This window comes from Sminthopsis crassicaudata, chromosome 1 (assembly GCF_048593235.1).
Source record: "Sminthopsis crassicaudata isolate SCR6 chromosome 1, ASM4859323v1, whole genome shotgun sequence".
Lineage (NCBI taxonomy): Eukaryota > Metazoa > Chordata > Mammalia > Dasyuromorphia > Dasyuridae > Sminthopsis > Sminthopsis crassicaudata.
The window spans coordinates 742,838,987-742,863,435 of record NC_133617.1 but is presented as its reverse complement, the minus strand read 5'-3'; positions in this window follow the sequence as shown (position 1 = coordinate 742,863,435).

Below are 24,449 nucleotides of genomic sequence, written 5' to 3'. Positions count from 1 at the left end.
TCATTAGTCAATTGGATTCAAGTGAGACAGAGTTGAACAAAGTCATCAGCCTTACCAAAAAAAAAAATACAGCTTTCTTTCAGTCACTGAAGGCCAGGAACAAGACAAAAGTTAAGATGATTGGAGATGGTCCAGGATGCAGTGGATGACTTTGGAATATTTGATGTCTAACCAAGCTTTAAATATTTCATGGCACCCACTTCAGCTGCCTTCGTGACCATTGGAACAAATGTTCTCATGTCCTATTCCACTGGAGGAAGTCTTCACCTGCTTAGGTGGACACCTCTCTAATTCAGACAAGTTTAAGGCCCATGGGGTATGCTCAACATGGTTCAGCCATCTTCAGCGGGGGTTTAGCAGGGTGTGGCTGCTCCAGCTTCTTGGATCCAGTGGAGTGCCAGTAGACAGCAAATGGTGGATGAGCAGTCCTGTAAAGGACTCAGCAAATGCTCTCATCAGAAGTGATGGTCCTCCTTGAACATGTCCTACACTCCTCTGAGAAAAGTCTCTCTACATTGCAAATCCACACCTACTTTAGCACCTATGTGATTTCTGCATGATATTAGTCTTATAAGATGTTTCATGGACCTCTGTTTTCAAGGATACAACGAGTGCTTGAGTGACTAGGATTTTGTCCCAGAGAATGAAACTTATTGGGTCTCCAGGCATTTGTAGTTCTTTAGCAGCACAGGAAGCACAAAACTCTTAGGGAGTCATCAATCAGGAAATTTCCTTGCCCTCCTTTCTTTAGTATCATGTCCTCTTCTTTAGATTGTCCAACAGCTGATGGCACATTTTGTGCCACTTGCCTCAAGTCTTGTTTGTGCTCCCCAACCCAAATGTTACCAGTCAAGTCCTGGCTATCTTTCAAGCTTAGAAAGTCCTCTTTTCTCATTTCAACCTTTTAGGATCCCTGACTTCCCACAATACTCAGCTCCAACATTTCTTCCTGTAGAGGGCCTTTCCTGGTCCTCCCAAATACAAGTTTACATCCCATCTCCTTTGAATGCACCTTATACACAACTACTTATATGTACTCTTGCCCATTAGAATGTAAACCTCTGGAGGGACGGGACTATTTTTAATTTTTTTTTTAATTTATTTAGGATCCCCATTACTTAGCACAATGCCTGGAACATGGTTTGCTAAATGCTTGCTGATTGAATATGTAGTCATAGTTCTATCTACTTGAAAAAAAAAGGCTCCAAAAGACAAATGAACAAACAATCCAGAATAACCTTCAAAACCAAACTATAATCAGTGGATATGAAGAGCTAGAAGTATCTTAGAGATCAAAAGACAAATGAACAAACAATCCAGAATAACCTTCAAAATCAAGCTATAATCAGTGGATATGAAGAGCTGAAAGTATTTTAGAGATCAATTGATGTGGTTGGAGGAGATATCCCAAAGATCCCAATTTTGAAAGCGCTTTGGGATTCCCATTTAAGGTCTCGACGAACTGACTTCTTTTCTCCAGGAGCACCTCATCAGATTTTCCGGTGACCTCTACCCGTCTCTTTTCCAGTTATTTTGACTAGGACAAGAAAACCCTACTGTTTCTTTAAAGTGTCTCATTTTGCCATTTCTGTGGGATTTTAAATTCGCTATTCCCTTTTGTTGCCATGGTAACAGGTTTTGGCCCTCATGGGTGACAGAAAAGTATCACCGTCCTTGTTCCTGTTTGAACACATATATTTTCTGGATATTGCTGTGCAGCTCTAGGAGAGGGGATCCTAAGAGCATCGCACCTTCCAAAGCAAGGTAAATCTGTGGAGCAAATAATGCGGGGAAACTTGGGAAATGGCCCACAGCAGGGGCAGATTTCCTTCTCCCCGGCACTCTAAACAACAGCTTTGACTCTACCTCGGATGATCCGGTATCAGGCTCTTCTATCCCCCCCATGTGACATTTTGCAGACATTTTATATATCAAGGAAATATTTAATTGAAATGTGCTTTCTCGAATGCCTACCGAGCTGGCTCTAGGCATCTTCCAGCATTGCAGGGGTCAATTAAAAGAACCAATCAACTGTTTTTAAAACTTTAAAATAAAAAAAGAGGGGGAAGTGGACAAAAAGTAATATTAAATAGCACAGAGCATGACTAATGGCACAAGCATGTTAAAATCATTGGGAAAATGTCCTTGGAAGACAAATGAATTTTCAGCAGAATAATTAACTTAATTAACAAATTTGCATGCATATTCATCAGGCTATTGAAGTCTTTCCAGCACAGCTTGATGAGCATTGGTGTAATAATTATCTCATTTACATTCTGCAATCTACTACAGTTTAGGGCAAGCAAAAAAAAAAAAAAAGAAAAAAGAAAAAAAAAAAAGAAAGAAAAAAAGAAAAGCGACCTCTTCCCTTTGACTTTAGTAGGACCCAAGCCTTCCTAAACTCCCCATGTGTGGGGTCAGAAGGAGCTGTCCACTCCAGTCTAACCATTGGAGGAGGACCTTGGTGGTAGATTCTGCTGGCTTCCCAATCTTCTCACCTTCCAGTCTCCCCTCCCCCTCCTCATTACCCCCTCCCCCTCTTTTTTTTTTTTTTTTTCCTTTGGCCCAGGTTCTCTGTTTTGCCTCTGCTTGCTCTCCTGGGTAAATCTTGGCACCAGTTCTGACTTCAAATCTCTGGGGCCGCCAGACTGCATCATGTAAAAATTGCCATTTCCCTCTATCTCTGCAGGGCAATCTTTAAAGGCAGTAAGGTGTGACGCTCCAGACTGGCAGCTTGGCAAGAAAGAACCCATGGATACCAACACACAGGAATCTGGAGGGCTCACTCTGACAGCCAGTCAGTGCTGGGAACAAAAGGAATTTAAAAAAAGCAAATGCATTCGTACATATTGTAGGCATATGGCCATAAGACCAGCAGAAAAAATATTTAATTACCAATTGTATTTATTGGGAAGAGGAACACTGGGAGGTGGGGAGAGGGGAAAACAGTGGGCACAGCCATATCCCCCCCCCATTTTAACTTTTCACCTCGGGTTTGAGGAAAAAAATTGAGAAGAAAGGGAATTGTGGATTGGATTCAAGAGTGGTTGGCTGCTAGGGAGCATGGTTTGTAATGAACCTCCATAGAATGGCCTTGTAGGAAATCCAAAGTGTTACTTTTGTCCATTATTGGAATTTGGTGTTGGAGTATCTTTTTTGAAAGGAGGATGGATAGCAGGTGATATAAAATATAAAAATTTAGAGATATGGCTCTATTAAACAGAATTTCTGGAATTCACCCCAGCTTCAGGTGTTAATAATAAGTTACCAGAATGTAATTGTATGTAAATCACTCTTGTCTTGTTCTTCTCTCTGAGATGAGTGTTCAGAAAGTCTGCCAAAACAAAGGGATCATGGTTTCCATCAAATCTTTATCCTAGGAGCTTGTACTGTGGAATAAATGACCAAATGATCCACAAGAATCTTCAGAATCAAGTTTATATCAGTGGATAAAAGGACTGGAAGTAACCTATAGATCAACTGGTCTAACTCGCTCTTTCTCTCCATGGCAAAATGAGCTGTCTCTTTGCTTTGCCTGTTCCCCTTCCCCCCCCCCCCCCAACTCACCCCTTGCTCAATCTCCTCATGGCTTCTTTTATTCTTGCACTTCCATTTTTCCTTGCACAAAAGATGCACCAAGAAAAACCAATAATCAGCCACTAGAAATACACCACCTCCAATAGCCGAATCTCAGAGATGGAAGGCTTCTCAGTAATTGAATACAATTCCCACCTGCACAGAAATCTCCTCTCCAAATGACCGGATGTGATCCTTTAGTCTTCCCTTGAAAGTTTCTAATGGTAGTGAAGCTCATACTTTGAAAGACAATCCAGATCCACATTAGACTAGCTCTACTTCTTAGGAAGATTTCTCTTCAATTGGTTTAGATCAAATCTAAAATTACTTTTAAAAAATGTCCTCCTATTATTCCAGTTTCATCCTTTGAAACCAAGAATAAATGGAATCCCTCTTCCAAATGGCAACACTTCAACTTTTCAAAGACAATGATGATGGCTCTCCAGAGTCTTCTCTTCTTTAAGGTAAACCTCCTTAATCCCAACTGATCCTCAATATGGCACTGGATTAAAGTCCTGATGGTGTCTCTATTACAAATGATGGCATTGACCTGATTGTCACTGTGTTTTTTTGTCATGGAAATGACAATCCTGAAACCATCTGATTCCTTCTCCTCGCTTTGTATGTGGGGGTCCAGGATGAGCTGCCATGTAGGAGAATCTTGCCTTATGCTATGGACATGTTCCTTTAAGCCATTTTTCAAAGTGTAAATTTTTAAAAATTGCCAGGGAAAGACAATTATTTAAAGGAACCCAGTGGTAACCTGGACCATCAATAAAAATGTGCATGTGTATATGTGCGTGTGTGTGTATAAATATGTGCGTATAATAAGTATACATATAACAATTGCCTTTAATTTATCTATTGTTACTTAAAAACTGCAGATATTTGTATATTAGGTTCTTTAGAAATAAGGTCCACAATGAATTACTAATCTCCTTGAGGTAGGCAAAACTTAAGTGGTGCAGATTGCAGCTCATCTCTGCCTCCAGATTCTGTGTAATACTCAACATGTCCCACAGCAAACCTATCATATTTCGCCCAACTGAATTTTCTTTTTTTACAAAGCTTTTTATTTTCAAAACATATGCATGGATAATTTGACAATGTTGATCCTTGCATAGACTTGTTTTTCACATTTTCTCCTCCTTCCCCGACTCCCTCCCCTAGATGGCAAGCAATTCAATATATATTAAACATGTTAAAATATATGTTAAATTCAATATGTATAAATATATTTATACAATTCTCTTGCTGCACAGAGAAATTACATCAAAAAAGAAAGTAAATGAGTAAGAAAACAAAATGCAAGCAAATAACATAAAGAATGAGAATGTTATGTTGTGATCCACACTCAGTTCCCATAGTTCTCTCTCTGGATGTAGACGGCTATCTCCATCACAAGATCATTGGAAGTAGCATCATTATCTCATTGTTGGAAAGTCACATTGATAAGAATTGACTATTATATAATCTTCTTGTTGCCATGTACAACAATCTTCTGGTTCTGCTTGCTTCACTTAGCATCAGTTCATGTCGGTCTCTCCAGGCCTTTCTGAAATCATCCTTCTGATCATTTCTTACAGAACAATAATATCCTATAACATTCATATACCATAACTTATTCAGCCATTCTCCAGTTGATGGGCATTCATTCAGTTTCCAGTTTATTGCCACTACAAAGATGGCTGCCACAAACTTTTTTGCACATGTGGATCCCTTTCTTTCCTTTAAGATCTCTTTGGGATACAGGCTCAATAGAAATGCTACTGGGTCAAAAGGTATGCACAGTTTGATAACTTGTTGAGCATAATTCCAAATTGTTCTTCAGAATGGCTGGATCCAGTCACAACTACACCAACAATGTATTAGTGTTCCAGTTTTCCCACATCCCCTCCAACATTACTCCTTGTCCTTTCCTGTCATCTTAGCCAATATAAGAGGTATGTAGTGGTATCTCAGAGTTGTCTTAATTTGCATTTCTCTGATCAATAGTGATTTAGAGCACCTTCTCATATGATTAGAAATAGTTTTAATTTCTTCATCTGTTTGTCTCCTTTGACCATTTATCAATTGGAGAATGGCATGATTTCTTATAAATTTGAGTCAATGCATGATATATTTTAGAAATGAGGCCTTTATCAGAACCCTTAAAGGTAAAAAAATAATTTCCCAATTTATTGCTTCCCTTCTGATCTTGTCTGTATTTTCGCAACTGAATTTTATTCCAAACTTCTTTATTACTGTTAAAGGCATCAGCATCTTCCCAGTCATCCAGGGTCACAATCTTGGAGTTCTCCATGCCTGAACTGTGCAAGAACCTCCTCCATATTTTCTCTTCCCCAATTCTCTCTCTTCTCCAATTTATGATCCATTTAGCTAAAGTAATTTTTCTAAAGTGGTTGTCTGATCATTCCATCCTTACTCTTCCTTAACTCTATAAATTCTGTAGGCTTCTGAATGCCTTCAGAATCAAACATGTAATTCTCTGGTATTTAGAGAACTTTACAATCAGACCCATTCCTACTTTCTAGTAGGAATATTAGATACTTTCTAGTATCTTATACTTACCTCTACATAATCTAAATTGCAGCCAGATAGACCTACTTATATAATGCATGCATCTACTCCATCTCCCATCTCTGTGCATTTGTACTTGCTGTCACCATGCCTAGAATGTACTTCCTCCTTACCTCCTCCTTTTGGAATCCCTAGTTTCCTTCAAGATTCAGCTCAAGGGACAATTTTTACTTGGAACTTTTTGCCCAACTTGTAAGGCACTCCTTCCTAAAACTACCTTGTAAATAATTTTGAATAAATTCTCTATATATTCTTATGTTTACATATAGTCTCTTCCATTAGACTGGAGGCTCCTTGAGGACAGGAACTGTTAATATCATCAACACTTAGAACTGAGTCTATTACGGAACAGGTTCTTAATATTTGGTGGTGATTAATGGTTAATTTCACATATCTTTGCAAAAGAATTATCCCAAGGCCCTAGATTTCTTCTCTTGGTTCTTTCAAAATTTTGCGGATATAAACAAAACCACCGAGCTGTACATCTGTTGTCTCTCACCCTCGTTACATGGGCAGGGGAGAAGGAAGGGAAGGGAACAAACATTATTTTACTACCTACTATGTACCAAGTTTAACATTGTGTTAGATTCTTTAAAAAAGCCCCTTTGCTTTGCCTAATTAATGCCTTTGATTATTTATATTATACTATTTATTGCATATAAAGCATCTTCACTCATATTCAGAATGCTGCTAAGGTAACATACATCTTTCTATTCCTCTTTGATTCTTTTGAGATTGGGAGCATTCATAATTCTCTGCCACTTAGTACCTTTGGAAGAATATCAGTATTAAAAATCTGGCTTCATGTTTCAGGGAGTAGTTTAGAGTTATTTAAAACAAGATTATTTTCCAAATGGGATTGAGCTCTTTCTCTTCAAACTCTTAACCTCTGATCCAGTTCATTGTTAATCTACATTCTGGTTAGAATTTTGTTTTGATGGTCTAAGTCAACAGCTGTCCATCCAACTGTATGTTTAGGCAATGTGATTCTTAATCAATTTCTATTTTCCTATGTCAAATGATTGTCTTTTAAAATTATTCTTTCTGTTTCTATCTATTTCTGTCTCCTTTAGTCTCTTCCTATCGGCTAATTCCTTAGTTATTACTTTATTACTTTACTACTATCAACTATATCCATTTCCTCATCTATAAAAATCCTTCACTATTTCCCCTTCCCTTATTGTCCTATATCTCTCTTACGTTTCTCAGTAGAATAACAAAAAAGCATCTACTCCTCTCCCCTCACTTTCCTTAATCCTTCTGTTCCAATTTCTCCATCAGATTTCCCCTTCTATCATCTCTCTTTAATCTTGAATTGCTCCTTATCTATTGAATCTTTTCCTTTTTCCTACAAAATTATCCAAGTCTCTATCATTCTCACCCCCCCACTAGATCCTATCACCTTTCCCAATTATTATCTTCTATTACTCTTTCCTTTCTCAGTCACACTCCTTTAAAAAGCCATCTACAGTAAATTTCTTAACTTTTTCACCTCTCATTTTCTTCCTAATCCCTTACAATTTGTCTTTCAATCTCAGCATTAAATTGAAATTGCTCTCTCCAAAGTTGCTAATGGTTTTAAACTTGAAATCTAATAAGATTTCCTTAATCATTACCCTTCTTGGCCTTTTGGGCACATTTGACACTGTTGACCACCCTCTTCTCCTTGATCCTCTCCCTTCTCTGTATTTTACTGACACTATTCCCTTTTGATTTTTTTTTTCCTACTTCTTGGTCTAGATAAATCCTTTATTCATATTATGCCTACTAATCGTAGCTGTTCCCCAAGACTCTCTCCTGGGCCCTCTTCACTTTTCTCTCGCTTGATGACCTCATTTCCTCTCATGTATTTAAATATTCTCTTTCTATAGATATGACTCACAGATCTACACATTCAGTTCCAGACTCTCTCCTGAGCTTCAGTCTTGTAGCACCAACGGTGGCCATTTCCAACTGTATGTCATGTAAAGAGTTCAAATTCACCATGGGCAAAAAACAGATTTCATCTTTCCCCTTTAAAGTCTTCTTTCTTCCCAACTTCCCTGTTTCTGCTGAGAATACCCCCATCTTCCTAGTTTCCTCACTTCATAACCCTGGTATTTTCCTTAATTCTTCCTTCTTCCTCATATTACATATTCACACAACTGCCAAACCTAGAATTTCTTGAATCAAAAACCTCCTCTTTATATACACTGTCTTTACAGTGTAATAAAGTAATCAGCAGGCATTATAAACTCTCACTGACAAATTTGGTTCCATAATTATACTAATTATAGACACTTGGGTCTTGTCCTAACTCCCATTCTCACTGGGAGCTCACACTCGCTCTATTTCTCTCCTGGGCTCTTGAGGAATGGGAAGCATCTTTCTAACATGTGACATATGAATTTGCCATGGCCATTGCTTTTGCTTCATATTCAGTTTCAGCTTAGCATTTGAAAATAGTCATAGAATACTGAAAAATGTTCCAAAATAGAGCTCTTTCATTATCTGTCATGATGACCTTATAGCTCATCAGACCTGCTACTCTTTGGTAGTAGCTAGGTCAGGCTGGAATGCTCTGTGGATGGGACTCCTTTTGGCCAGTTTCTGTTACATGTGTATGTCTCTCTCTATTTATATATAGACATGTTATATCTTTTCTGCTAAAATGTAAGCTCATTAAGAGTAGGTATTATTTAATTTTTTGATTTTTGTAAGCCAACACATAATACATTGTTTAGCATATAGTAGGTGCTCAATAAGTGCATGTTGACTGTTTGAATTTTTACAACTAAAATTCCCCCAAAGATTAAAGATTTACCAAAAAGATTTTGAAATAAAGAGCAGATATCAAAGGAGAGTGGAGGCCTAATGAACCGTGCCCTTATCTAGATTGAAAAAAAAATGGTTAAAAAAGATTATAATAGTAGAGACACAATAAGTCAGGAGCTGGTATAAGAAGAAGATAAAGACTGAAAGAGAGTGAGAAGCATTGCCTCAAGAAAAACAAATTATGCTGTAATCAGTCTATAACAGTCTGGTTACAAGAGAAATAAAAGGGCAATATCTTGTAATTTGGGATCAGGCTAAGAATGAAAAGGGAAGGAAGGAAACATCAGAGTGCTCCAATAAATTCAAATCAAAGAGACCTACCACTGTTTTTTAAAAGGGAAATAAAAAAAACAAAACAAAACATTATTTGATGGAAGGCAAAACAACAAAGAATGATGACTATGAATATGAAAGAGATGACCTTGTTCATAAAATGGAGCAACATGGCAGAATGGATTAGGAAAAAACCTAACAATTGGCTACAATTAAGCTACTCATTTAAAACATAATGCTTCTTACAAAGTTATACTGCATGGAGTAAAATTTAGTTTGCTGCAGCTTAATAAAAATAAAATCAAGATTGGCAACTATGATTTCGGCTAAGACAATATTAAAAATAAATTTGATAAAGAGGTAAAATGATAATAACTACATTATAGTAAAATATGTAATGGATAACAAAATAATTTTTACTTTGAATAAAAACCCATTTATTTTAGGGCCTCCTATGTACCAGGTGCAGAACTAGGCATTGGTAATACAATTACAAAAAAAATGACAACAATCCCTACAAGAGGCTATAAAACAACAACAAAATTAATGGCAAACTATTAAAGTACTTAAAGAAAAAGTTTACTGAATAATAGGAAAACCTTAGTAATAAAAGAATAGGCCCTTTTAAGACTTAGACAAAATTGATAGAAGGAAAAAAAGACAGAGATTTGGGATTTCAACTGCGTATTAGAAAAACTGAGTATTGTGATAGATATTTAATAACTACAATAAGGTCATTTAAAGGAAGATATCTATTTGCCATGTTCAATGCCTTCTTTTAAAAAAAGTGATCACCTGCTAGGATATAAATGAATAAATGAATGAAAAAATGAGAAGATACTTAATATGTATCAGTCATTATGACAGAATACAAATATAAAAATGAGTCCAGTCATTAAGAAACTTACATTCTAATAATGACAGGTATAGAGGAGGGGAGACAACCTATATAGTAGAGTAATAGAAAGAAAGGGGAATTCTGGGAAATGTTAGAAAAGGACAACGATGCAGTCAATTGTTGTACTCTTTCTAGAAACAATATTGATTAGTGCAAATTCCACACTGGATTCAGGAATTATGTTCAATACTGAAAGGATTTGACTCCAAAGAGGGGATTCAAGTTTCTCTTGATCCCTCATTCATTGCTCACAGTCAGGAGTAAAATTCTAGGGAAATACATAAAATAAGATTACATATGGCTCATATTTGCTTTCTCCCCCAAGATGGATAACTTATTTTTTTATAGAGAAGTAATTTACATAACTATATCTATATAACTATCTGGTAAAGAATTGCTATTTCTTTTCTACTCCTGAAAAATGCTAAATAGGCAAATTACCCATACATGCTCAATGCCAAATCTAGAAAAAATGATACAATAACTTTTACTTTATAAACTAATATGAAAAAGAAAAACAGAAAATGCACTTCTTAAATACTATAACAAAATTATCATTAGTGAAAGATATATGAACAAAGAGAGCAGACAAATAAAGAGCAAATAGGATTATACTAAATGAGAAGAAAATCCCATAAAAGACAATTTTTATTGAATAAAATAATAAGAATGAGGAAATATCAAAATTTGTGGGATTTAATGTAAATCCAATTAAGCAAATATTTATTAAACCTCAACTATGTGCAAATGTATTGCTATATTAGTAAGTTAGTCCTTTGAGGGAATGTTCTCTCTCAACTTGTATTAACAAAAGAGAGAAACAGAAGGATAATGAATTGAGCATGAAGCTAAAAATACTAGAAAACAATTAGTTAATAATATCTAAATAACATAAAAGTGATTTTATAAAAAATGAGAGATAAAGTAAAAAAAATGATTGAGGTGATAAAGCTTAGAACTTTATTTGATGATCAACACATAAATGATTTGCTAATTTTATTTTTAAAAAGAAGTGAAATAAATTAGAAAATAAGAATATGTAATTATAATTATATAATTTTAAGGAAATAAGGAAGATTATAAAGAGTTCAATTACAAGGTAATAAAGAAGAAAAAAATTAAACAGACTATTATTTGCAAATATTACATAATTCTCAGATTAACAAAATGGAGAAATGAATCTAAACAACCTGATCTTTGAAAAAGAAACCAGTCAAGTCATAAATGAATTCCAAACTGTGGGGGAAGGGGAACTTTTCCTTTAGAAGGATTGGCAATCAAATTCTACCAAAACATCAAAGAACAAATAGTTAGGATGCTATACATATTTGTATGCATTCTGTTTCATTAGGGTATGCTTTCAGAATTTTAATTTTTATTTATTAAATATATCATTATTAAAGACACTGTTTTAATTCATCAATCTAAAGAAATGAAATAACGTAAATAATATTATTATTAAATAATATAAATAATAAAATAAACATTTTTAAAAATAAAAATACTAACCATAAAAATAAAAATGTAAAATGAAATTAAAATAGGATTTTTGAGATATTAGCATGTGTATGGATGGATACCTTAAAAATCTTTTGTGCTTGCCTGTGATACTATGTACAATGTTCACAAAATATAATAAGAACATAACTCTACACAATCCTTTTATGAGAAAGAGATGGTCTTGACTCCAAATCAGGAAAAGATAAAACAAAAAAAGAAACTACATAAGAAAAGTTCAATAATGAAAATTTATGAAAAATATAAAATTGTTACCAGATGTATAAAAATACCAAATGTAATTTATGTATATGCGCTTATGTAAACATATGTACAAATCTGTCCAAATGTGAATGTGTGTTACATATGCACATATATGTGTATGTATGTATATATATATATATATATATATATATATGATGCACACATACATGCACACACATATACACATATTTGTACATGAGTTTGACCAGGTTGAACTTGAATTATTAATGCAAGTATATTTTGGTATTAAGAAATCTATGAAATGAAAATCATTTTAATAACAGTAATAATAATCACTATTATGTCAGCTGATTCAGAAAAATTCTACTAAAATATAATTATTTATTAACTTATCAATAATCATAGGAATAAAATCTTACTTTAACAATATAAAATATTTATGCAAATATAAAAGCTAGCATTACACATGATACAGAAATAGGATCAGTATAATCAGATACTGATGGAAGGTGACTCAAAGGTTATTTGGTCCAATGCACTTATTTTACTAAGGGGAAAACTAACGTTTCAATAGAAGACACTTTATTAAAGTCATACATGTAACAAGCTTCAGATATGATATTTGAACCCAGATCCTATGATTGAAAAGCTAGGCATCTTTCCATTCTATTATGTCATATATGATAGGTCCAGGAAATGATAATATTCCTCAGATGATCAGAAGATTATCAAAAGATCTCAGATCTTAATTCCAATCCAACTCTCAGAGCTATCATCTAGGGAATCAACTCCTGTGGAAAAGGAATTTGTCATCCTTACCAACAGCTAACCAACTTTCTTGTATGAAGTAGGAAACCCAGCCTAGTTGAGGCAGCAAGGCATTTATTTATATTTTCATACTTTACACATTGGCATAATGGATAGAGCACAGGCCTGGCATCAGGAAGAACTGAGTTCAAATCTGGTCTCTAGCGCTAATTAGATGTATGATTCTAAGCAAGTCACTTAACCTCTGTCTGCTTCAGTTTCCTCATCTATAAAATGGAAATAATAATAGCATTTGCCTTACAGGATTATTGTAAGGACCAACTGGGATGATCTAAATTATTTAGCACAGTGCCTGGAACACGGTAAGTACTATATAAATATTAGCATTATTATTATATGATTTATTATATATTTAGAATGAAATTATTGGATCCATTATCTTCAGAATAATTTGTCATAGTGCTAAAAATGCTAGCTATATATAGATAAGAGAAGAAAAAATACTTAGGAATAAACAAAGGCAAAGAAGACAAAATCATTTCTATTTTCAGATGCTAAAATAATTAATTTGATAAACCCTAGAGAATCAACAAAAACATCAAAAAGATTAATATTTTCAGTATAGTAACATGATGTAAACTAAATCCACAAAAATCATTATAATTTCTGTCTATTACTAAGAAAACCCAGGAGGAATATGATGGGAAATTCCATTTAAGATAGCAAGAAAAGTCATGAAATATTTTGCAATTAATCTGCCAAGACACATGTAAATCTTATATAAATGACAATCTAATTTTGACAGAAATAAAAGAACGACCTAAATAATTGGAGAGGTGTTCAATATTCATAGCTCTGATATACAAATATATTTAAAATTATGATACTCCCCAGATTACCCTATGGATTTATTACCAAACAAATGAAATTACTAAAGAGATGCTTTATAGAGTGAGACAAAACAATAAGGAAATTCATTTGGAGCAATAAAAAGTCAGGCTTATCAAGGAATATGATTAAAAAAAGTAGGAAGGGAGAGAGTTTGTCATTACTAGAGCTCTAACTACACTATAAAGCATTATGTATTGAAAATTAATAGGTACTATCTTAAAGTATGAAAGTAGATTAGCAAAATAGATTAGATAAACAAGAAAAAGAAATAAATGCACCTGGCAGTCTAAATTTTGATTCATTGAAGAATGCAAGATTGATGGACCCAAGAATAAATGGGCAAACTCGAAAGCAGAGTGGTAGAACATAATTTGACTAACATTTTAGGTCTTATATCATAATAAAAGGCAAATTGATAAATTACTTGATTTTTTTGAACACTGTAAAAATCAAAATTATTAGCACTAAAAGATCATAATCAATGATAGAAGATGCCTTGAAAAACAAAAGGCAATCTCTCCATCATACACATTTTTGAAAAGTATGAACTAATAAAATCAATTCAAAAATAGAAGATACAAATTGTTAAAATTTCTGTATTAAAAAAATCAAAGCATTGTCAGTCTAAGGAGCTCCCTTTACTAATATAGAACATAATCCTATGATTTAGCAAAGAAGTCCTAGAGAGTGGAAGTCTCTGAGAACCCACTAAAATTCAGCTTAGGTTCACAGAGATAGCAAGTGCAAGAGGTGGGATTTGAACCCAGAATTTTCTGATGTCAAATCCAGCACTCTAATGATAGGTCATGATGCCTTTCTTATTTTAAATATTTCTCATAGAAATCTGCTATCAAAAATCTATAGGGAATTGACTGCTGGGGCTGGAATGGACAACTACAAAGCAGTTCTCTAAGCTACTGGTGCTAGGGCACATAACCCTGTAGCAATAACACTGAAAAGTGCCAAGCTATAGGTGCTGAGATGGACAATCCCATACCAATATATCCTGCTGTCTGAATTGCTGCTGCTGGCCCAGAGAGAGAAAGAACAGAGAAAATAGGAGAGGAGACTGTGGGGTGCGAGAGTCCTTCACTAACCCTGAAGAAAATTACTCAGTTGCCAGCCTAGAACAAGTTCTGTCCACCCCAAAGTCCCGGGGGACAGAGACCTAAGCTGGTGAAACATTAATTACCCAATATGGGAAGAGACTGAAATAGATTTGAGAAGGATACTGCCATCAGGGAGGACACAGTATGTGAAATCTAAAATAAAATGGAGAAGGGAAAGACTAACTTACCAAAGATATTGGAGAGAAGTAAACTCAAAGACCTTGAACTCAAGTGATAAACCAACAGAGAAAACAGTGATAACAGAAGGAAAAATGGCCTCTAGATCTAGTAAATTATCAGGTATCTGAAATTTAGGAAGAATAGGAACTGACAAAATTCAAATAGAGCCATTTTCTACTAGAATATACAAAAAATATTTTATTTAAATCTTTCATTTTGAATATGAATACAACAAATATAAAAATAATATTTCCATAAATAAAGAACATAGGAACATTATACATAAAACAATAAACTTCTATCATATGTTTTGATTTTTAAAGGTATATCAAATTTAACAATAATAAAAGAACTATCCTCTTTATTTAGGTCCTAGTGTATTTTTTAAAAAGCATTTCCATTGACTTGTTTCTTTCTTTGATTCTTTTATTTAATGTCACTCTCATTATCCATCCCCACCACTAGTGTATCTTCCTTTCAAATAGAAATTCTCACCTGTAAAAAATAAGCATAGTCAATCAAAACATATCAACACATTTCTGAAAATGTTGGTCTAATTCCATATATCTAGTTTATTGCCAAACTACCAGGAAAAGAGAAATGTTTCATTTTCCAGAGTCATGATTGATTATTGTATTCATCAGAGTTTTTAAGTCTTTCAAGGCTGTTTTCCTTACTTATTGGAGTTATTATAAGTTGTTTTCCTGACTGTGTTCTTTTTACTTTGCATTAATTCAATCATCTTCCTAGGCTTCTTTGAACCTATTATATGTCATTTCTTATGGTACAATAATATTTTGTTACATTAATATGTCAGATTATTCTTGTTCAGTTGTGTCCAACTTTTTGTGACCCCTTCTGGAGTTTTCTTGGCAATAATAGAGTGTTTTGCCATTTTTCAGCTCATTTTACAAAAGAAACTGAGAGAAACAGGGTTGAGTGAGTTACTCAGGCTCTCACAGCTAGTAAGCATCTGAGGTTAAACATTCTATCCACTGAGCCACCTAATTGCTCCAATAAATGGATACCCACCTTATTTATAATTCTTTGCTATATAACAAAAAATGCTGTTATAGATGTGGCCAGTAAGATGGAAGACTAGCCATTTTCTCTGATTCTCACAAAATCTCAAACCTTCCATATCACTGATAATTTTTTTAATAATAGGATCAAAGAGAAACCCATTGGGTATTCCACTAGAGATCTTCTATGATTGGCCCACAATTCATCATTTATCAGGTTTCATCATTCTACTATTTCTGAATTCATCCAACCGTACTCTCATCTAGTCTACATCTTTCTGTTCTGTCCCCCAAAATAATGTGTGAGGCTTGGTGCAAGGGCTAATCAAAATCCTGATATACTAAATCTAAGCCATTGTTCTGATCTAGTAATCTAGTTTATCTATCATGGATCATTCCTAATAAGCCTATAATGGCTTATAATGACCTTCATTTCCCATCTTACATGCTCAGAAACCATCCTCTCACTAATGTTTGCTTCAAGGATCTTTTTCTGACTAAAGCAAAAAATAAATATCTGAATGAGTGTTTTCAGTAATTAGTCATATCATATGACAGTTGTCTATATATAAGACAAAAGTTTGTCAGTTAGTCCCACGATTTCCCAAGGATACAAGAATCTACATAAGTGAATGGATTTCCCAAAGTTTATGCAAGTAATAAGCTTTCAGGCAAGGGATCCTTCTCAGTTCATTTAATTTCAAGGCTTTTCCTAAATTACAATTATAATGATAACAGCAAAAATAATATTCATAATTTTTATTTTAGTTACAGTAATAACCTCAAATACAAATGAAATGGAATGAATATATTAATATTTTCATTATGCAGCAATATTCAATCATAACACATTTGGAAAGATCTTACCCATTATATAGGCAACTATGTGATACGATAAATAGAATGTTGAACCTAAACTAAGGAAGATTCATTTTCCTGAGTTGAAATCTGGCATCAGACCCTTCCTAGCTGTATGAACCTGGGCAAATCTCTTAATCCTGTCTTTCTCAGCTTCCTACTCTGAAAAATGGGGAAGAAAATGACCAAATATTCCATTATCTTTGCCAAGAAAACTCCAAATAGGGTCACAATGAATCAGACATAATTGAAAAATGTCTCAACCACACTACCCATTACACATTTTTTTTTGTTGATGATACCTTCCATTTTAAATCATACACAATCTATTGCTGATTAGTGCATAAGTTGCCTTAAGAAAATAGTGGGTTCCAAATTTTCTAGAAATCTTCTAGCAAAGGTGGGATGTTCACTTCATTAGCAGTCACTCTGCAACTTATTGTTTTAGAGAATTGTCTAAAACAGTAGTATAGAACTCAATAGAAATGGTGATCACTAAATCCTATATAAAAATTCCTAAGGATTCCATATTGACTTAGGAAACAACATATTAATATTATCTATGTCCATTTTATTTTTATTTATTTTGTGAAATATATACCATTTACATTTTAATCTGGGCTGCACTCATGAATTTGATACATCTGCTCTGAAGCACCAAAGGACAAGTACATCTCAGAAGCAGAAATTGAACTTTATTCTTCTTGACACAGTCTAATACTCTATGCATATCCATGTTGTCTTTCTATATTTGTAACCAATATATTAATATCTCCTTCATGAATGCAACTCCACAGAAAATTATTCTATGTTAGTTTTCTTTTATTCCTTCCTTTTCTCTTTTTCTTTCTCCATCTCTTCTTTTTTTCCCTTATTTTCTTTATTACCCCCTAGTCTCATTTTATTTCTTTCTTGATATTAATTTTCTCTCTCACATGTTAGTCTTTCACAGTGTCTTTCTTTTTTTTAATAGGTTACCCTCATAAATCTGTAAATAAATCCGATACTTCTCAGATATACTCCTAGAAGTTCGAATGCCCAATGTAGTTGTTGCTGAGCAGCAGGGATTCTGAATCAAAATTACAATAATTGTAGGGATTTCAGGGAAGTATATGTAAATTTAAAGGCATTTTAAGCCTTCCTTCTTCTGGCCAAAATCAAGCACTGATTTTTGTCATAAGATAATTGATTTTTAAGTAGAAGAAATTTTAAATACCCCATAGTGATAGAAAAACTGAGACCCAGAGCTAAAGGTTACAAAAGATGAATCTCAGGGCCAGGAATTGATCCAAGGTTATAGGATGATAGGATCACAAATTTAGATCCAGATTGGAACTTCAAAGCCATCTAGGGCAAGCTCTGGATGTTACTGTTGAGAAAACTGAAGCCCAGAGAGGTAGGTTGCATGGATTGTAACCAGCAGAACAAGAATTCAAAATCAGATCTTCTGACTCTAGCTCCAGAATGCTAACCACTATAACCACACTATGTCAGTCAACTACATTGGGTCATTGATGGAGCAAGGATGGAAGCATGGAATCTCTGTATTTGATTAGATTTGAATTAGATTTCTGTAATTAATGCTGATTGGTGAAGATAACATTTCTCCTCTCATCATTCCACTCACCCATTCTTTTCCTTAATACTCTTGGGAGAAAGTTCTATTCATACTTAACAGATATAAGTCTCTTCCTAGAAAACACTCATGTCCAACTCATGTTTGAAGCCAATATCTCTCCTCCATTACAGGTGAATCTGAGATGATGAGGGATATAATTAAAGTCTTTGTTTTCCATACCTTTTTTAAATAATGAAAAGAATATTGCTTGAATTTAAATTCTATTTGGATGAACATTAATGCTCGAGATGGGCAGGAGTCTTCAAAATGAGAGGTTGGACGGTAGCTTTCCTATAACCAAGACAGAAATTAAGATGCCTAGCATTATGTTCTGGGGCTACCATTTCTTAGATGTGGTGGAGTTTGGAACAAATCACTTTAACCTCTCTAGATCTCAGTTTCTTTATATTTAAAATGAATGAGCAAGCTGAATGAAAGAAAGAGGAAGATAAAAGGGAGAGAAAATAGGTTGGTGTTTTAATTAATCGAAAAACTAAAAATTAATTAAACTATAATTACAATTTGATTCAGCTTCCATGAATCCTGACTTGAGCATTTTGTGGAAACTAGAATCAAGAGTTTTCAGTGAGAAAGTTCCCAGTTTTGACTCAAACTTCTGTGCCATAGATGAACCATTTTTTCTTATACTACAAATCTTCAATTACAACAGTACTCCATAGATTTGACTTTTTTTTTTTGAGGAAATATAAAGTTGAGGCCCAGTGAGCACTGTTAAATTTTGTAATATATCACATTTATATAAACACCTGTTCTTGAGACAGCCTCTGTTCTGCTGATTCACTGGACTTAATTCATCAAAGAATAACAAGTTCTTTGCTTTTTGAATTTTAATGAAGAAATAGTTTCTCCTCCTTTTTTACTTTTATGGAAGCCTATCATTTTTATTTTTAAAATCCTAATAGATTTTTTTAAAGCATGGCACAGGGAAAGGAAAATTGTGTTCAGATCCAGAAGACTTGGGTTCAAATCATGACTGTGTCACTGACTGCCTATGTGATCATGGGTAAATCAGTTGCTGATTCTAGGTCTCAGTTTCATCTTCTGTAAAATGAGGTAGTTGAAGTAGATAACCAGGAGGATCCTTTCTAGTTCTAAGAATCATTTGAGTTTTAGATTATGTATAAATTAATATCATCGGATTTTTTCTCCAACCATAGAAAAATGATGAGTCCATTAATCAGATTTCATTCCCTCAGATTTCCATTTATCCTTAAAATCTCCACTGACATTATTGGAAATTTCACATTTTGAACCAATGCAGAAAACTAGGAACTTAGCTAGATACCAAACAGATTTCAATGGCTCCACTGTACAGGGAGTAGAAAGATTGACCCAGATTTGGTTGGTAGGTAATAAAAACAGATGGGCCCATTTATCTAGTTATTGACTATATAATGGGGCTCGCTGGGAAAGAATGAATCACTGAATTTGAGAATTGGAAGGGGCCTCAGCATCCATCTGGGCCAACTCATGCATCAAAGGAATCCTCACTACAACATGCCTGATGAGTGCTTACTCCATGTTAGCTCATCACCTCTAAGCACCAGGAAATGGCAGTGAGCTCCCATTTGGGACAGCACTCTCATTGTTAGAATTGTTGTTTTCCAGCCATCAGACTTAAATCTAGGCAATTTCTATTCATTTCTTCTAGTTATTTTCTCTTGGGAACAAAAGGAATAAGACCAATAGTTGTTCAGAGGACTCATCCTTTTGGTTTTCAATTTTTCCTACTATCTATCTTTAAAAGCCAATGTTGATCTTTCAATAGGAAGTAAATTTCTAGAGACCAAGGCCCATTGGACTTTTATCTTTGTATCCTCAACACTTCATGCTTAGTGCATGAGAGGTGTTTAATAAATGCTCCTGGGATAAAGGAATGAGTGAATCAATATTATAAGGCACTCAGAGGGTAGATAAGTTGTTCCTTTACTTTAAAGAGCTCCAATAATATTATGGGAGTGACTTGGCGGATCTAAATGAAGCAGAAATGCATAAAGTCATCAGTTTCATTTTCTCTTCCAGCCATCAAAGTCCAGTGGAAATAGAAAAGTCGGAACAACTGGCAATGGCCAGGGTGCAGTGGATGACCATGATGTCATGGCCTGCTTCGTGGCCATTGAAATGATTTGTTCTTATCTTCCCATTCTGTCAGGAAAAATTTCCATGTGCTTGGAGCAGACATCCTAACTCACTGATGAGGCTATTGGTTTACCTCAATCTGGGTTAGCCCATCAGTGGAGATGATCTTACCAGGGCTGGCTACTGCACATAATGAAGTTTCTTAAAGCCACAGATGAAAGGTGGATGAAAGGTAGACATCATGATCTCACAACAGAGTGCTCTTTGAACACCCCATACAAAAGGAATGGCATTTGAATGAAAAAAAGCCCAACAACTTTCATTAGGATGAACTAGCTCCTCCTTCAATCATGATGTAAGCTAATTCAGTGTCAAGTAGCAATGGTAATAAAGTCAAAGCTCCTACATCTAAAGCCTCCAAGAAAAATAAGAGTTGGGCTCAGGCCATGGAATAGCTCAAAAGGGATTTTTGAAATCAAGTAAGAGAGATAGAGGAAAAAAATAAGAAGAGAATTGAGGGTGGTGCAAAAAGAAATACAAAAATCTAATGGGGAAAAAAGCCATCAAATTGGCCAGTTGGGGAAGGAGGTACAAAAGCTCACTGAAGAAAATAATTCCTTGAAAATAGGAATTGAAGAAATGGAAGCTTATGACTTTATGAGAAATCAAGATACAATAAAGCAATCCCTACCCCGATAAAAGAAAAATTAGAAAAATATGAAATGTCTCATTGGATATAACATAAACAGTAACTAACTAAATGCAAAACCACCATGACTATGTGAATAGAGCCAGGAAAAGCTGAGAACCTGAGTTCTAGTTCTGTCTCTGATACACACTGGCTGTGAGCCTTGGCCAGTCCCAGAACTTACCAGTGTTCTCAGTTCTCTAAGATCAAAGTCCTGCCTACACTGAATTATTTATTGAAAAATCCTTATGTGATGGCAGCTCTTTTTGTAGTGGCAAGAAACTGGAAACTGAGTGGATGCCTGTCAGTTGGGAATGGCTGAATAAATTATGGTATATGAATGTTACGGAATATTATTGTTCTGTAAGAAATGATCAGCAAGATGAATACAGAGAGGCTTGAAGAGACTTACATGAACTGATGCTGAGTGAAATGAGCAGAACCAGGAGGTCATTGTACATGGCAACAACAAAACTATGCAATGATCAATTATGATGGATGTGGATCTCTTCAACAATGAGATGATTCAGGCCAGTTTCTATAGAATTGTGATGAAGAAAGCCATCTGAGCACTACGGGGACTGAATGTGGATCACAACATTAGTATTTTCACCCTTTTGTTGTTGTTTGCTTGCATTTTATTTTCTTTCTCATTTTTTCTTTTATGATCTGATTTTTCTTGTGCAGCAAGATAATAGTGTAAATATGTCTGCATATCTTGGATTTAACTTATATTTTTAACATATTTAACTCGTATTAGATTATGTCTCATCTAGGGGAGGGAGTGGGGAAGGGGGGAAATTTGGAACACAAGGTTTTGCAAGGGGCAATATCGAAAAATTATCCATGTGTATGTTTTGAAAACAAAAAGCTTTAATTAAAAAAAAGAAAAAGCCTTATGCCAATAAGGCCCTTTCCCTATACAAAGGAATTTCACAAAGGAAGATTCCTTAGCTGGAAATTTGCATCCCCTACTTCTAGCTTCTTTCTCCAATTTCTAGTAAGCACTGGGGTTCCTTCCAGCTTTCTATACTAGAATTTCACAAGTTAACCTTTAAAAAGATTAGTATTTTAATTAGTATTATTAATTGGTATTTTTAAAAACAAAAAATTTTAAGGCATTTTAAACTAATGCTTAAAATTAAATAAAAATTTAATTAGTAATATCTCATTACTCAGGACATTTTTGATGCAAAATACTTGTTAATTAATGTGATTTTAAAAATCTATTGTTTATGATAGATGATGTTTGGCATAATGACATACTAGGCACTTAATCAATGTTGATTGATTAATTGAAGATATAGAGCACTGGATCTGGGGTTACAAAAACTTGAGTTCAAATTCAGCATCCGACGATTCTAGCTGTATGACTCTCAGACAATTCATTTCTGTCTGCCTTAGTTTCCTTGCCTGTAAAATGGAGGAAAACAGTACTTATCTCCTTGTTAGGAGCCTAAAGTAAAATAATATTTGTGGCAACTAGGTCATGTAGTATATAGAACTGTAGTCTATAAATTTGCCGTGAGTACAGTAATTTGATAATTGATGTAAAAACACTTTGAAAATGTGCTGTTAATTTAAGATACAATAAATAGAATGTTGGACCTACTCTCAGGAAGTCCTAAATTTAAATCTGGCTTTGGATACTTCCTAGCTCTTCCTCCCCTTCCCTCTTCCTCCCCTTCCTCCTTCTTTTCCTCCTCCTCTTCCTTCCTCCCTCCTCCTCCTCTTCAGGATACTGAGGCCCTGGTAGTTAAAATGCCTTCCTAGTGTCCCTCAGCTCATAAATTGTCTCTGCTTCTCTTTGTGGCTCAAAAAGAATCTTTAAGCATTTTTCTGGGCTCAGTGTACCTATCTTTTGCTATTTGGGTCCTTGCTTTTGGGGTATCATGAACCCCTCTCACAGATTGCTGAAATTGATGGATGCCTTCTCAGCAAAATATTTTTCAATGCATAAAATTATATAAGATTACTTTTAAAAAACCCAAAAGGGAATGAAAATTGAGATGTATTTTTTCCCTTCCAAGTTCATGGATTCCCTGAAATCTCTCCATGGACACTTTAGGAACCTATGAATCCACTCTTAAGAACCTCTGCTCTGGCTTGTGGAGTCCTTTAGATGCTCCTGTTTGAAGATAAACAATACACTAATTGCATGAATCCTGGAACATTGCATTGTCTCAAAAATGGGTATATAACCATTCAAAAAATTCTATTTAACCATCTATTCAAGAAGTACTAAGTAGACCAAGAATGCCTATTGACAAGAAGAGCAAGAATAACCTATGGACTTTATGCATCAGGACACATATCTTGGAATCTAGAGGAAAATGAATTGGGATTGGAATTGAACAGAAAGAAGAAGAGAGCAGTTTGGGGACATTGAACAATTCTCTTAATGATTCTGAACTTTCCCCTAAAACAGAGTTGCATGTGCATCTTTTTAATGCTAATGTCCTGCTAGCTTGTGAAAACTGGACTACTACAGTGCCTAGAGAAATGAAAAGTAATATCACCTATAAGGTGTGAAAAGGCTGTTGCACAAGATGAACAAGGAATGAAGGAGAAGCAGAACGTTCGCTATCATCAGAGAAATTTATGACTGTGGGAAAAAAGGTAGATTGCTCCAATTATGAAAGCCCAGATCATATGTCTGGTACACATATGATATTTACTGTATATCAAGAGAAATCATTAAGGAGGGACCCCAACACATTTGGTAGGTCATCTATGGTGAATGTTTGGGAGGATCTGGATAAGAATGAAAATGAAGGGGGTCAGCTAGGCGGAGCACAGTCCCTGAAGTCAGGAGGACCTGAGTTCAAATATGATCTCAGATACTTAAAACTTCTTAGCTATGTGACCCTGGGCAAGTCACTTAACCTCAATTGCCTTGCCAAAAAAGAATGGAGATGGGAGCCATTTTGCAAGGGGCTGAGAAGTGAGACTTGAAGTGAGGAAATGTGACATTAAGTGTAAGAGCTATTTTTAGTGAATATGTTTCCCAATTTTATACTTCATCTAATTATCTGTAGCCTTTGAGCTATATCCCTTCTCAGAACCTCCCTATGTCTATTGAAGCTACCAGTCTCTTACCAGTCACCTAGATTTGTAGCATCAAACTCTTACTTCACCTTTATCTTGCATTAAATGAGGACTGAGACCAGTAGTATCCCACTGGATTAGAAGTGATGGGGCAAAATGAGACACTGTAAGGCATTAAACAGTTAAGAAAAGATTTTATTGGCACTAGTTATATAGCAAATATATATATATATATATATGTATATATATGTGTGTGTGTATATATATATATACATATATGTATACATATATCTAAATATATACA